The sequence below is a fragment of the Gorilla gorilla genome, chromosome 21, assembly GCF_029281585.2.
Source record: "Gorilla gorilla gorilla isolate KB3781 chromosome 21, NHGRI_mGorGor1-v2.1_pri, whole genome shotgun sequence".
NCBI classification, from domain to species: Eukaryota; Metazoa; Chordata; class Mammalia; order Primates; family Hominidae; genus Gorilla; species Gorilla gorilla.
The window spans coordinates 19189111-19204944 of NC_073245.2; the positions used below are offsets into that span (position 1 = coordinate 19189111).

Below are 15834 nucleotides of genomic sequence, written 5' to 3' on the forward strand. Positions count from 1 at the left end.
GCCAAGATCCCGCCAATGCACTCCAGCCTGGGTGACAGAGCTAGACTTCCTCTCAAAAAAAAAAAAAAAAAAGGTAATTTCTAGAGGACAAGGGAATGACTTCATGGTTTGGAGGTAAAATTATTCTGAACCTGCAATTTTGTTCTCAGACATACTGCACATTTACCAGGAAGGTGAAATAAACACATTTTCAGACAAGTAAGATCTACATTATTTGATCACCCCAGATCATTCCTAAAAGAATTAATGCAGTGTAAGCTCAATAAAACAAAAGAAGGAAATATGGGTTTCGAGACCAGGTGGAAAAACTAGACCAAGGAATGCAATAAAAAAAATCTAAGACAATAGTTATTTGGCAAATCTTTTAAAGCAGAACAAAAAGTTGGCAAAATTACAGTAGGATTTTTGGGGAACTCAGAAATCCTAAAAGCAAATGACATTTCCCAAACAGGAAGTGTGATGAAATGGAATGGTCTGAGTGAGTGGATGTAGTTTATACTGTTTAAGAGGGCCCCTTCTTCTCAGTTTTTCTTTGTTAATGTTTTTTGAGCAGTACAACTTTAGTGATAATATTGCATGGCTTTCTCTCTGCATTTATACTTACCACTTGTTTCTGCAGAGAACAATTATGTAATTTTCATATTGTAAATGTTATTCATTCAATTTTAAAAACGTGTAAAAAATAGATAGTACAGAACATCATATCACCTTGACAATGTAAAAGTAATAATTAATGGAGAAAGGTTGGGAAGTAGAAAGGGGAAAAGAAATGAAGAGAAATACAGGGACTCTAATCTGTTATTTTACAGAGAGAGGATTTAAGAAAAACTCAGTTTGGTGAATTAAGAAAGAGAGGTTTAAATACAAGGCTGTAAAAGTCAATTAAAAAACGAAATATTGAAATAAAACTGGCAGAGATGGAGAGAAGGAGGGAATGACATACTATGGAGTTAAATGATAATTTCTCAGTAAACAAATCAAGAAATAGAGGTTTGAGCATATTATCTAAAGATACACTCTTCAACCCAGCATCCCAACCATGTGTGGTTATTGAGCTACTGAAAGGCAGCTAGTCCAAATTGAGATAGGCTCTAAGTATAAAATATATACCCAACTTTTCAAGACTTAGTATGAAAAAAAGAATGTAGAATACTTCAGTAATTTTTATATTGATTACATGAATTGATAATATTTTGGATGTATTTGGTTAAATAACATTTAATTTATTAATATTTTACTATTTAAAATTGTTCTTAATGTTACTACTAGAAAATGTAAAATCACAAATGTGACTTACAATATACTTTTACTGAACAGTCACTGATCTAGAGATTTGGAGGTACATTTGAAGAATGGAAATTAGAAATGATTTATGTGTTCATACCATCCCAGAAGTGGACCAGGGTGCAATGGGAAAGGAAGAGCTTTTATATTATATTTTATATGTTTTAGAAAATTTTCGTACTAAACACTGAGCAGTTTCAAAGGGCTATTTGTAAAGTATATGAAAGGCATGAGGAATACTATGACAACAAACACCCTTAGTCACCACCCAGTTTAAGAAAAAATAAATAAAATACCATAGACTTTGAATGCATTTCCTCCTTCTACTTCAGGCTACTGTACTGTTTTGATTTTCATTTTCTTAATAAACATAGTTATTCTCTTTTTGTAAAAAGTTTCTAATTGAAGGATATCTTGTGTAGTTTTTTGGCGGGGGTTGTTGAATAATTTGTCAGTATTAAATTTTAGAACGCGTGTGCCATTTGATGGCACAGTGGTTCCCTTTGAGAAATGTATTCTGTATGTTTTGAAAAATGCAAACTGCAAAAAAAGTATAGAGTGACATCATGTTAATTTTTAAAAGCATGTATGTTTATATAATTGTATAATTATAGATCTACATATACATGTATATGCTGACATTGATGTATACATTTACTTGATATATATGTGTATATACATGAGCTTATGCATATATAATAACTAGGACTAGTGCTTATGTCTCAGAAGTCTTATTGGATCGGCAGAGGAGGGAACTTCATATTCTTGTTTTATAAATTTTCAGAGAGAGAGATGATCATAGAATTATGATTTTATTTACTTAGATTTGTTCATTTTCTGTGTTTTTCAAGTAAAAATCCCTTAAAGAAATAAAATACATGTTGAAATATGTTCTAGCCCCCGAGACTATCTTAGAACAGAACACATTGCCTTAGAAGGTAAGAAGCAATATGTTTACAAATGAAAAAGAGGCTAAGTTGCATGAAAGTATTAAAGCCATTATTTTTCTTCTCTCCCACCCTAAGTATATTAGTCCAAGAGGCAAGTGTTAGCACTTTCAAAGCAATACTAAAATTGATTCTTTATCCCATCCTTTCAGTCTAAGACACTTTTAAAGAAACCACCAGTCTTCCTCCAGTGTGCTTCATTTTCTAACACAGTGTAAGAAGCATGTGAGCAGATCACATTAATGTAATGATGTGTGCTTCCAGCAGGACAGTCAAAGCAAAGGGGATGCATGAATCTCTCTTTTTTTTTAATTTGCTGAGTGTAGACCATGTATAATTTTTGGTAATGTTTACTTCTTCTCTAACCATATATGTGCATGTGCATTGAAAAGATTTTAGGAAATTCAAATTACAAACAAGAAATTAAATACTCACAGTAATTCTGCCATCCAGATATAAACACTAATAATATTTTGTTGTATTTATTTCTAGAATGTCTAGACATATACATATAACCACTTTTAAAACTTAGGAAATATGCTGTGCATATGATTGTTTTTCTCATAGAATATTGTGAGTGCTGTTTCATGGCATTGAATGTTCTTCATAAGCATAGTTTTAATGACTGAACTAGATCATTTTAGAGAAATCAATTAAAAATATTCTAAGAGTTTAAATTGGGAATGAATATATCTTTGTGGTGAGGATTGAACATACTTCTTCTTTTACTTGACTTTGAGTATGTAATTGATTTCATAAGTAAAAAGATAATGAAATGCTTACCTTGTCATAATCAATAGTGATTTCCTAAGCTGTTAATGTTAGGTGAATGGAAGTCTTCCCCTGTGGATATGGAAGACATATCCAAGGACACATTGTTAATGAGAACAGACTGGCTGTGCACTTTGATACTCTCCAATAAGTGAAAAAACAGAAACTTCATTAATGGAAAATGACATGGAGCTATATACCCTTGCATTTTAAGACAAAGATGAATCTATATTCTGTCCTTGTCTCAAGGAGGCAGAAGGTTGCAGATTCCTTTTTGCTGTGTTGTTTACCTTTAACTAATGACTCATTTGGCATAAACCAGCATTATCAAGGTGAATTCCACCTGAGCCAAGTCTAATACATGTCATACAAGACAGGATAAGGTGATCATTCTGGAAGTGGGAATTTGGAATTGTGTCTTCTATCGTCAGTTGAATGAATGGGATAGGCTGAGTTGGAGGAGGAACGATTCTTTTGGGATATGGTGACCCAAGAACGAGTGCCATCTGAGAACCAGTAACTTTTTTTAAAAAGTGGAAGATCAGAGACATTCACAAGGACTATAATAAGAAAGAGTATGATAGCTCAACATGAGAGAATAGATGAAGTAGTCAGGTGAGTAGGTGAGTGAGCAAGTTAGTGAGTGAGTGAGAGAGAGAGAAGAGGGCGGAATTTATAAAGAGCATAGCTCCCACGTCCTGGATGCCTTCTGCAGGCCAGCCACTTGTCTCCCATGGGGTGGGAAGGGAGTTACCTGCAAAAGGAAGAGCATGGAGGATGAGGCAGGATTTCTTTTCACTTGGCATGTAAGGATGATGAGACTGAAGGAGTAGGAAGGAAGGAAGTAGCTTGAGGTAAACAGAGATTTAATAATAGAGGGGTTTGAAGAGTTGACACTGTCTGGCATTCCATGAGGAAACGAAGACTCCTTGTAAATGACTTGCAGAAGGTTACATGGTTTTTCACAGGAAGCTCCAGGAAGCTGCCTGGTACTGTTGGATATGGACATGAACTATTTATTCCTCTAAGATCCTGACATCTGAGACAAAGCCAGGATGTTTTATACAACTCTGGACTAGATGTGTTCTCTGATGAAAAGTGAAACTGCATCCTCTTTGCATTGGAATTTGCAGGCACTCTCTCAAGCTGCTTTAAGTGAGAAAAAGGGGAACGTATTGAAAGAACACAAGGCTGTGTCCGGGAATCTCAGAGTAAGCAGGGGAGGATCTAAAAATATGAACTGGAAAGCTTTAAAGAATCCAGGCAGTGATTGATTTTCAGCGGCTCTCTTATCCCTGCTTTTCCAGTGCTGTTTTTCTCTGCCCTTATTTCTCTGTATACATGAGGTTGGGTGACTGTCCTAGATATTTACATGCCTATTTCAGGCAGCTCTTAACTAGCATCCCTGAAGTTCAATCCCAAACTCTCAAGAGAGGAAGAAGCTGATCGGCTCATGTGCTCAGCTTTGAGCACATGTCCCTCCTTGGTCCAGTCAGCACTGGCCAGGGGCAAGATCCCAGCACAAATATGGGTGCCATGGATAGCGTTGTGGATAGGGGTCTGATAATACTTGTCAAGGAAGAAAATTGTGGGCTGGAGTTCTCTAAAATTGACCACTATCTAAAATTGACCACTACCCTATGATATCTTAGCAGGTCTGGGACAGGGGACATGATCTTTCACCATCACTGTCTTTTCTTTTCTACCAACAAGAATATCTAGTCCCTTGCTATTGAAAGTATGGCCCATGGACCAGCAGCTTTAGCATCACCTGGGAGCTTGTTAGAAATGCAGACTCTCAGGCCCTTCCCTAGGCCTATTGTGTTAGAGTCTCGTGGTAACAAGATACCCTGATAATTGTAGAGCACTGACTTTTGAGAAATGCTAATTAGATGGAGGAGAGAATTAGGAACCAACACAGACCAGGGCTACTGAGATGGCTTCTTCCACAGGTACCTGTCTCCTTTTATCTGGCAGCTAATTTGTTTTGGCCAAGCTTCAGCTAAGAGCTATCCCCTGCCCTCACTGAGCTCTTATTTAAGGTGTTTCTGCTAGAAACTTGAGTTCAGGATGAGCTGGAGAGAGCTGCCTGTGTTCAAGAGAAAGATAGTTTTTGTGTCCATCTTATTGTGTATTGGTACCAAAGGGGTGATCAGTGGGATGAAAAAAGGAAAGAGAAAAGCAGTAAAGGTGTTCAAATCATGTCCAAAAGGCAAGTATCAGCAAATTCACTTTTAATTAGTTATTACCTTGAGGTTACTTATATTCAATCATTATACTACACCTGTTTTCACTTCTGCCTCTGAAAGTTTTTTAACGTCTTTAAAAAGGCATCTTTTCATAAAGCTTAAGCTCGTTGTGGGCTAAATAACAAGTTTTGATTTAGGAGAAATTACTAGATAATTCTATATTAAGTCTATTTAGAATACAGACTCCCTCAAGAAACTCACCAGGTAGAACATCTGTGGCAGCAATTCAGAAATCCATGCCATTAATGTTTCGGACTTTGAAGTCTAAAAAGGTAAATTTCTGACACTCTACCTTGCAGGAACTCTGTTTTCCTTCATTTTCTCTTTTATACTCCCTAAAAGGCCCTGGGAACTGATGTGTGTCCTACAACCTGCCATTATTGTTAAATCAATCTGCTTATTTGCAGGAACGCTTTAATTATTTAGTAACCTGATTGGAAAATCCATATAAATTATTTTCTTATAAAAATCTTTACTTTGTAATAGAAGTGATCAGATGGAAACAACAAGAATTTCTAATTCTGTGGGCAATCAGGTGGCCTGTCTCAATGGGGCCCTTCCGACATGAATTCAGAACTTTCATCAGTGTTTATGTTGTTGGAGTAGAAATGTGTAGTTTCACTGGATCATGTTGAAGCCAATTGCTGTAATGCACTTGATTTTTTTGTGACTAAATTTCTGTATTTATTAAAACAGTTTCATTTTGTCTGGAAATGTAATGTCCTTTTCTTGAATAGGCATGTGGAAGTATTTGGAAATCTTTGAAGTACTGTTTCTCAACCTGAGCTGCATGTTGAAATCACCTGGGGAGCTTTGACAACTACTGATTCCTAGGACCCATCTCCAGAGAGTCCAAAGTACTTGCTCTGGGTGCAGCCCGGACTGTGGGATTTTTAATCCCTTCCCTCCCCTGAGATTCTAATGTGCGACCAATGTCAAGAGACATCGTCCTGTAGACCGTTTACCAGACAGGTGTGGATGTGGGCAGACAGGCTTGTCAAAATGCGTTTTCCCAGATGCCATCCCAAGACAACAAATTCGTTAGTTTTGGGGCAACTCCAAGAATCTGACTGTTTAAGCAAGTCCAAGCCCCGTTGTGATTTTGATAGAGGAGGCCCTTGCACCACATTTAGAAACCCTTTCTTGGAGATTATTTCTAAAAAGAGAATGACTGGGACCAAAATATGTTCAGTGTTGTAGTATTAGGGACCATCAGTGAGTGATTGAGGTGTACTTGAAAAGATGACGAGGCTGGGGACTGGGCATGGTGGCTCATGTCTGCAATTCCAGCACTTTGGGAACTCAAGGCAGATGGATCACTTGAGGTCAGTAGTTTGAGACCAGCCTGGCCAACGTGGCAAAACCCCATCTCTACTAAAAATACAAAAATTAGCTGGGCATGTTGCCACACGCCTGTAATCCCAGCTACTCGGGAGGCTGAGGCATGAGAATCACTTGAACCCTGGAGGTAAAGGTTGCAGTGAGCCGAGATTGTGACACTGCACTCCAGCCTGGGCAAAAGAACGAGACTCTGTCTCAAAAAACAAACAAAAAACAAAACAGAAACAACCGACGACCAGCAGTTATGTGGTATAGGGGCAAGACTCCTGGGGTCACAACAAAATAATAGAGTTCTGATTCTCACAGTGTTTCCGTTACAGTTCTGTGGCCCTGGGTATGACACTTAATCTTTCTGGTGCTGTTTCCCTTCAACTCCAAAAAGAGGGCTTGGATAATATTAATCTCAGGTCCTCTGAAGCTGCCATACTTGATTATTCTCTGATGGTAAAAATTTTCCATTAGCATAAATTCTTACAGAAACTTGTAGCAGTGCTGTTGATGGATGCCCTGCCTCAGTGGGTCAAAAAGCATAGTGCCTGGGCAAGCGGCAGCATGGTCACCTTGTTAGAAATGCAGATTCTCAGGCCCCACCACAGATTTACTGAAGAAGCATCTCGGGAATGGGTCCCAGCTGTTTTAACCAGCCCTTCAAGAGATTTCGATGCATGCTCAAATTTGAGGAGCACGCCTCTAAAAATAGTACTTGGAAAAAAGAAAGTTGATAAGTATTCTTTTTACCTGTGGTGAAGAGAAATCATTTGCTAAACATATAAACATTTAACACTATTTAGAAAGAAATGTTGGCAAGCAGCTTCAAGTGGAAAGGTAACTGTTAAGAGAAATACTGAAATCTACAGCCTTGCTATACAATGTGTGGTCTCCTGATTGGTCAACATTGCTATCTCTGGAGAATTGCAGAATCTCTGTCTCTGCCCCAGATCTACTGAGTGAGAATCTGCTTTTTTTTTGTTGTTTTTTGTTTGTTTGTTTGTTTAACAAGTTCACTTAGTAATTCATTTGCAGTTAAAGTCTGAGAAGCACTGTTCTAGATAAAGATGTTAAGACCATAATGTCAGCTTTCCCTTACTTTTGTAATGTGTACCTATCAGTAAACTGTCCCACCTCACACGTCTGAAATCAAATCCAGTAAAAAATTTTTGGCCCTGTAAGTTGGATCCACACCTATATCAATTTAATAGTTAGTAGCTGTTATTTTCATTGTGTTTTACCTGTTTGGGGCTTTTAAGCCTTTTTAAAAAACATTCCTTGTGGAAAAAAAAATTGCTTAATACTGTCGCTTTCTTTTTCCTTTTCTTCCTCTTTTGAAAGCTGCCATTTCAGTCTGACTCCCTATAGTATTTGAACATTTTTAAATTATTTTTTTCTAGTGTCTGACCACTTTTCTAAAATGGAGGCTGGGTAGAATATTGAGGGTTTGTTCTGTGGGTTTGATTTTATCTTGATTCATTGCTACATTTCTATATTTGTGTGGGTCTCAATAAAATTATAAATTAGAAGATTAATGTTAAAATGTTACAAACTATAAATTAAGTTAACATTAAACTGCAAAATGTATGGGAAAGAATCCTTAAGGATCTGCAGAAGAACCTTCTAAATTAACAGAGAACTAGCCTTGTGCAGCAGTACCTTAGGATAGAGATAGGCAACCTGAGATTTCACAAATAGAACAGAGCAAGTTTATGATAAAATGGGTGGAAATGGAGCACGACATACTATGTGTATATTCTTATGTAGCAACTTTTAAAAATAACTCTTTTAATCATTTGTTCCCTCCAAAACTTAGGTACTCTCTCTAGTCACAGTTCCTAGGTACTGGGAAATTTATTGGCTTCAAATTATGAGAAGAAAACAATAGTATTAAAGTGATTTTCATTAAATATGTGCCAAATATGACATTTCTTAACCATTTTGTCAACTAGGACATTATATCAACTTGTAACTTAAATCATCTTTATGACTTATCTATAAGCTACATTTGCTGTGTGTGCCTTCACTGTGTTTGCTATGATTTGGGGAATCAAGAAAAATTCCTAAAGCTAGGAATCTTAGAACACTGGCCTTACGTGGTTAATTACTTCTTTTCTTCTGTGGTTATCCCATATCTATTTTTCTGTTTAGAAATAGAAATTAGTCAAGCTTTTTAAAATAATTATTATTTGTAATAAAATATATCATAAAAGGGCAGTTTTTATTTGATTTTTGAGGTTATTTTTCTCTCTAGAAAATCAGTTATTGACCTTTTTGGGGGGTTAAAACTCATCTGAAAATCACATGAAAGCTGAAGAATCTGTGCTTAGATACATGAAAATATGTAGAAAAATATACATTTTGGGCTGAAGATTAACCTTCAGTGTCAGTGCTATAATTTGCATATTTGTCCCCTCCTGAATTTATGTTGAAACTTAATCTCCAATGTGGCAGTATTGAGAGGTGAGGCCTTTAAGATGTGATTGGTTCATGATGGCCCTGCCCTCATGATAGATTTATTTGTTCATGGATTAATGGAGTAATGGGTTAGCATGGGAGTGGGTCTGTGGCTTCATAAAAAGAGTAGGAGACACCTGACCATGTTAGCATGCCTCCCTGAGGTGGCACAGGGCATCACATGGCAAGGGGGCTGAGTGTGCTAACATGGTTAGGTGTCTCTTTCTCTCACTTCTATAGAGAGTCTCCACCAGCAAGAAGGCCTTCACCAGATGCAGCTGCCTGACTTGGGACTTCTCCACCTCCATAACTGTAAGACATAAATTCCTTTTCTTTATAAACCCAGTTTCAGGTATTCTATTATAAGCAACAGAAAAGGGACTAAGGCAATCAATTAATTCAGTAAAGACTTTTTTGATGACAAAAACAAACTAGCAAAATTAACTAGTATGTTCACCACAGGAGTTTTAAGTGAGACAAAGGTAACTTTTTGGTTCTCATTGAACCCATGGCTGGGTCTAGGGTCTTGATCAGTCTGATCATACTTGGTTTCTTTCTGTTTCTCTGCCATGTCTGCTGTGTTTGGTTTCATATTTCAGTCATTGACAGCTCCAGGCTGATATCCCATTATTCCAAACATAGCAGAATAAAGACTCTAATTTCAAAGTATCTCAAGTAAATCTCAGAACTGAGCTTGTGAATCTTGATTGCTTATATCTGGGTATTTTGTCCATTCCTGAACCAAGATTATTCCATCTCCAGCTGTGGTAGGTCATAGCCCAAGTCACAATCTTTCACTTTTAGAGTCAGTTTCACAGGAACCTCAGGAACTAACAGCAGGAAAAGGAAGGATTTCTAGATGAACATCAGTGCCCTCTTATCCATACAAGGGGGACGATGTTAAGGGGGAAAGACTATCAACATCCACTGCAGAAGCAAAAATGGTGTTAAGAGACAAAGACTATCAGCATCTACAACCATGAGCAACCACTGTTTTAGAGGTAAAGAAACTATATAATTAGCACAGGCCAACTCTTTTTTTATTTTTATAATGCCCAGACTACATGCATGTCTTAATTGTTTCTTTAATATAAAATTTCTGTGCACCTAATGAGAAGGTATTTTTAGCTACACATCCATGACCCTTATCCTCATTGTTCCATTTCTCCTCTGAACCCTGTCATCACCTACCTTGCCCAAAAGGCACTGCTTGTTTTAGCCATTGAGCAAGGTGGGTAAGCATATTGAATTTGCTGTCATATCCTCCTTAAAGGTGCAACAATGCAGGTAGCTCAGTCACATGGGATCAAAAAAATGAGGCTTATTCCTAATACTTTAGGCTATACTTGTGAAGCCTCATGGGAAGTTTTTCTTTAAACAAGTCTACAGCACTTATTTTAGGCTTAACTAATCTGATTAGTTGTTAACAGAAAAGGATACATTTAAAGTCCGTGGATATGCAAACATTTAATCAGTGAGTATAGGTTTTATGTTCTGTCTTCATTTATCAGTGATGAGAGTGACCTTGGCTATGAGCTCCCACAGCTAAGGATGGAATGCTTTTGGTTCAGGAATGGAGAAGAAGTCAAGACCTGACCAATTAGGATTAACAAGCTCAATTCTGAGACTTTATTTGAAGTACATTGGAAGTGGAGTCTTTCTTCTGCTAGGGTTAATACTACTGGCATATTAGCCTGGAGCTGTCAGCCGTAAGAGATAATATGTTCAACTATGTCATCATTCCAACACAGTGAGCAAGGACTGAGTGCTACTGAAAAATCTGGTAAACAGAAGGTTGTTTCACTTTGGCTATATTTTGCTGGATTTAAATTGAACATTTCTGAAACTTCTGAATAATTCTGTCATAGAAAGATCCACGACAGGGAACATTTTATAAATAAACTACTCTTATGTCAACAGAGATCAAGGCAAAGAAAAGAAACCACTCTAGGTATTTCACACAGGAAAGATTTAATACATGGGGATTGGGTACTTAGAAAATGGCCTGAAATGCTGGTGAATGATGAGGAATGTTGTAGCCATCACTGGACTTTTGAGTTCAAGAGCACACCCACTGTTGCTATTGCTGCTGTAATTTCCTCTAAAACCTGCGTCTGTCAAATTGTGATTGCCAGGGGCAGTAGCAGCAGGAAGATGGCCACTGCCCTTTAAATATTTAAGTGCTTCTAACTGGTGAAACTCAGATACATAGGAGTCTTGGAAATTTAATGTTTAACCTTCTGGCCTCCCTAACCAAGGAAGGGTGGGTTGGCAGTATACAGAGACAATCCACAGTACATAATACAGTATTAAAAAAATGGGTTCCCCTGGGATTTTATTAATGAAGTTCCTTTTTTATTCAAGAGAAACTACCTGTCTATGACAGCTTAAAATAATATTAAGCATCACTAAATGGTGAATTAAAGTTTTTTCTTTTTATTTATTTTAAAAGGTACAAACACTAAAATTCATACTTTTTGATATATTAGATTTGACGAATTCATTGAATCATGTTATCACTGTCATAATAGGATACAGAACAGTGTCTTTACTCCAAAATTTCTTGTCTGTTGTTTGTCTGTATTCCAGCTCTCTTCCCATCTATACCTCCTGGTAACCAAGGATATATTCTCCATCACTACTAGCTTTGCCTTTTCCAGAATGTCATGGAAAGGTAATCATACAATGTGTATTGAATGTGACATTAGTAGAATGCATTTGAGCCTCATCTTTGTTGTTGTTTGTATAGATAATCCATTTCTTTTTATTGCTGATCAGTATTCCATTGTGTGTATGTACCATTCATGACTTACATTTTGAAAGAATCACATATTTCCTTTTATTCAAACTCTCCATATATTTTTTAAAAATAACATGGATATTATGAACCCTACTTGCAACTTCAAACTAAGTGTTCTTTATTGATGATTAATAAGGTTATATAGTTTAATTATGATTCCTGGGTAGGATCAAGAAAATTAGACAAATCTCAAGAAATTTCCAGTCTAATATATAGATCAAGTATGCTACCTAGAATGTACCAAGTGCCCATTTATGCCACCTCAATGAGTTTTCAAAAAAAAAACAAATATTTTTTAGATGAATTATTTGTTGATTTCCATACTATCATGGAAAGATCAGTGAATACTACCCATATTTTCATTTGAAAAGATGGACTCATTTTTGGCCTTATTCACAGACAGCCTTTCTTCCAGACAAATTTCAGCATATTTTGATGACTCATTGTAGAAATTGGTTTATTATTTGCAGCAGGAGAAAGCATTGCTAGCCAACAGCTGAGAAAAAGAAAAGGTTACAGCATTCTGTTTTAGGTCTCTAAAGGCCTTATTGGGCAGAATGTAATTTCCAGCTGTGGATTCATCCAGGCTTTGAGGACTTATCCCCTGCCTCTTTTCTGAAGTGTTCTATGATTGTTCATTACCTCAAGTTGTCCATTTTACATCTTATTTGAAAGCAGGACCCTGACAGTGCTAAACTTTCTCAGGCTCAGCTGAACTGTCAGAGGTAAAGAAACCAAGAAGTTTGCTTGTATTTATTCTACCCCAGACATTCTGCATATTACATTCATTATCTCACAAGTTTATCAGGTAGGTAGTAGTGTTACCAACATTTAACAGTTAAGGAAGCTGAAGTTGAAAGAAGTTAGTTACCATTCCCAGGATTTACATAGCTCATTCAAGAATTTTTGAACCCAGGACTCTCTGGTAACAAAGTTTATGCTTACAACCATTTTGCATTTAAGCTTTCTGTCATTTAGAAGACATTGACGTTGTCATTACTATTTTGTATACATGAATTATGTGCATCTATAATTAAGATGGCAACTGCTTGTCCAGATTACTTATCCCTGTAAAAAAATGTTTCTGAACAATGTGAAGTGTGAGTAAATAATACATCCTGCATAAAATGTTTTGTGGATCAATGAGATGGCTTATTAGAAACATTTAGCTTCTTCCAAGAAGGGTTTCCAAAATGGCAAATGTAGTAGAATTCTTTATAACACTTGTACCTGGAGTCAGAAGTCACATGTAGCGTCAGACTAACTATATCAGTTGGGGCTTTTAGGGTTGTGCTTTTTGGATTTTAGAGGGTTGTGATTTGACCTTTGATAAAGAAGGCATCATGGGGCTGGGTGTGGGGGCTCACACCTATAATCTGAGCACTTTGGAAGGCTGAGGAGGGAGGATTGTTGAGCCCAGGAGTTCAGGACCTCAGCCTGGGCAATACAGCAAGATCCTATGTCTACCAAAAAAAAAAAAATTGGCTGGGCGTGGTGGCATGCACCTAATAGTCCCAGCTACTCAGGAGGCTGAGGTAGGAAGATCACTTGAGCCTGGGAAGTCAAGGTTACAGTGAACTATGAACATGCCATTGTACTCCAGCCTGGGTAACAGAATAAAACCCTGCCCACGCACCCCCCTCAAAAAAAAAAAGTGAGAAAGAAAATATCAAGGTACCATGGCTAAGAAGGTATGACAATTTCTTAATACAGAACTTTGTTGCTGTTGCAATGAGGTTCGCTGTGTCACTTGAAAATAATTTGAAGAAATTAAATCGGATCAGGGCCTTGTACCTAAAACATTACATGTACTTTAGTAGTCATAAAATATGTCAATGAGGATGCTGACTGGCAATCAGAAGTCTAAAATGGGGCATTACTGACACTTTACATGCTGTCATGGTTAATACCATAGCTGCAGGTCTCCAACCTAGACTATCGAGGGTCTGTGTCTCAACCCCTATCTCCTCTCCTCCCCTCATTCCTCCTCCACCCTGAATTATATGCAAGCCTGGACAACATTGCTTTAGCACTTTCTAAGTATATTTTATTTTGGCAAGTCATATATTTACTCAGTTCTTTTGTGCAAAGCAAGTAAGCTACCAGAGCTCTCCCCTTGGGGCCATTAATCAAATTGTTTTTGAGTTTTTCTGCTCCCCAGGGTGGGGACGTGTGACAAATTTCTTGGTGAGCATACCCTTAAAATGAAAAGATGTTCTTGGGTGATATCAAACAAGGTCAGTTTGTTCTTTGGTCTCATGAAAAGGCTCTCCCAGTTTGTTCACTGTTACTAGTGAACTGTGAGCTTCTGGTTACAGGGATTCTTTTTTTTTTCATTTCATTTTACCTACCTTGGTACCTAGCAGTGTTGGATACATAGAAGGTACTTTCTATATTTTGTTTTTGGAAAATACTTTAAAGTTACACAGGAGAAATATATCCATGTAATTCAGAGGAGGCTGGATTCCCTTCAGGAATGGGGGCATTATTGGTTTTAATCCTCAGTATATACTTATTAGAAAATAAACAATGAGTTGAATGTTTGACGTAGGTCAAGTAGCATGCAGGAAGGATAATCATAGACCTGCTTTTGCAAAGTGTACAATCAAGGGTAAAAGACTTACAATGTGAGAATAGAATGATGTCACTACCACTTTTATCATTACTCTTGCCTAGTATGTATCGAGCAATAATGAAACGTCAGAACTTCTTCTAAGTCATTTCAATATTAACGCCTTTAATTCTCAAAACAAGGCTCTTGAAGTAAGCACTGTGATTATTCCCATTTTACAGATGAGGAAACTGAAATACGGAGAGGTTAAGTACTTGCTGAAGATCACACAGTCATAAAAGGCATGCCTGCTATTTGAATTTGGGCAGTCTGACTCCAGAGCCCATACTTGTATGTACTGGTCAGATGGAAGAAGCAGGGGATCCCAAATGAGCCCCTCGCCCAAAGCTGTGGGTTAGAGAAGGGTCCCAGAGTCAATGACATCTGTGCTAAGTCATGGATGATGGGTAGGTATTTGCCAGGTGAAGGAGGAGGAAGAGGAAGGTGTTGAGTTATGTTCTGTTCGGATGATAATACAGAACTGGTTATTATGGTTGCAGTGTGTGTGTGTGTGTGTGTGTGTGTGTGTGTGTGTGTGTGTGTGTCTGTTTGGAGCAGATGATACAGATGCTTGAGCCAGAGTATGTACATCTTTGTTAAGCCGTGTTATTACTAAATGTGGGTTTTTATCTTGTGTATTGTTGTGAGCCACTGAAGGGCTTTAATCAGGTAACATGATAAAACTTACATTTTTAGAAAAGTTAGTTGGGCTTCTGTGTAGACAGTAAAAGAAAGGAGGAAGACTGCCGGCAGGATATTAACTAGGAAGCTTTGCAGCAGCCCAGGAAAGGACGGATTAATACAAAACCTAGAGTCAGGGTAAGACGGGGCAGATGCCAGAGAGATCCAGGGAGTAGAATCCAGCAGGACTTCGTAACTGATTGGCTGGATAGGAGAGAAGAATTAGACAGAAGAGTCACATTTAGAGTATTTCAAAGAAAAAAAAATTGAATTCCACAGTTCCTGCTCCAGGCCAGTTTTTCATTGTTCTTACAGTTCATTTTTCTTTAGAAAGGAAAAGGCACATTAAATGTTAAAGAAACAGATGTACCTGATTTTTTATGGACTCCTGGTCCATTTGACTTTCCTTTCTAATGCTATAGTTTCTTGAGTTTACACTACTTGTGGTGGCGAATACTTTCAGTAAACTTTCTTGTATGTCATCTCTTAAAAATTGCAATACCAATCCCTTTAAGTTGCCATAAAAAAGAGAGGGCAATGCAGGATGAGAGAAATTATGCTTGTCTTCAGTATCTTAATGGGCACCATACTCCTTAGATATTAAGACTGAATCTGACTTTTACCCCCCAAATTATCAGATTCTGACCCTATTTTATTTGCACATGTAAACACATGTTTGGGAACAGCAAAGTTATTTCCATCAGC

At 37.4% G+C, this 15834-nt stretch overlaps 1 protein-coding gene across 16 annotated transcripts in view; it reads left to right on the forward strand.

Moving 5' to 3' along the window:
* PLCB4 (phospholipase C beta 4) overlaps nucleotides 1-15834 on the forward strand; it is a 411551-nt gene that overhangs the window by 189060 nt on the left and 206657 nt on the right. For 5 of the 16 annotated variants that reach the window (XM_055373236.2, XM_055373242.2, XM_055373241.2 and 2 more), the window contains one exon: nucleotides 9278-9349. The exons of the other annotated variants lie outside the window; for them this stretch is intronic. The gene's annotated coding sequence lies outside the window, so the exon portion shown is untranslated. The remainder of the gene's footprint in view (nucleotides 1-9277; nucleotides 9350-15834) is intronic. 16 annotated transcript variants of the gene reach the window in all.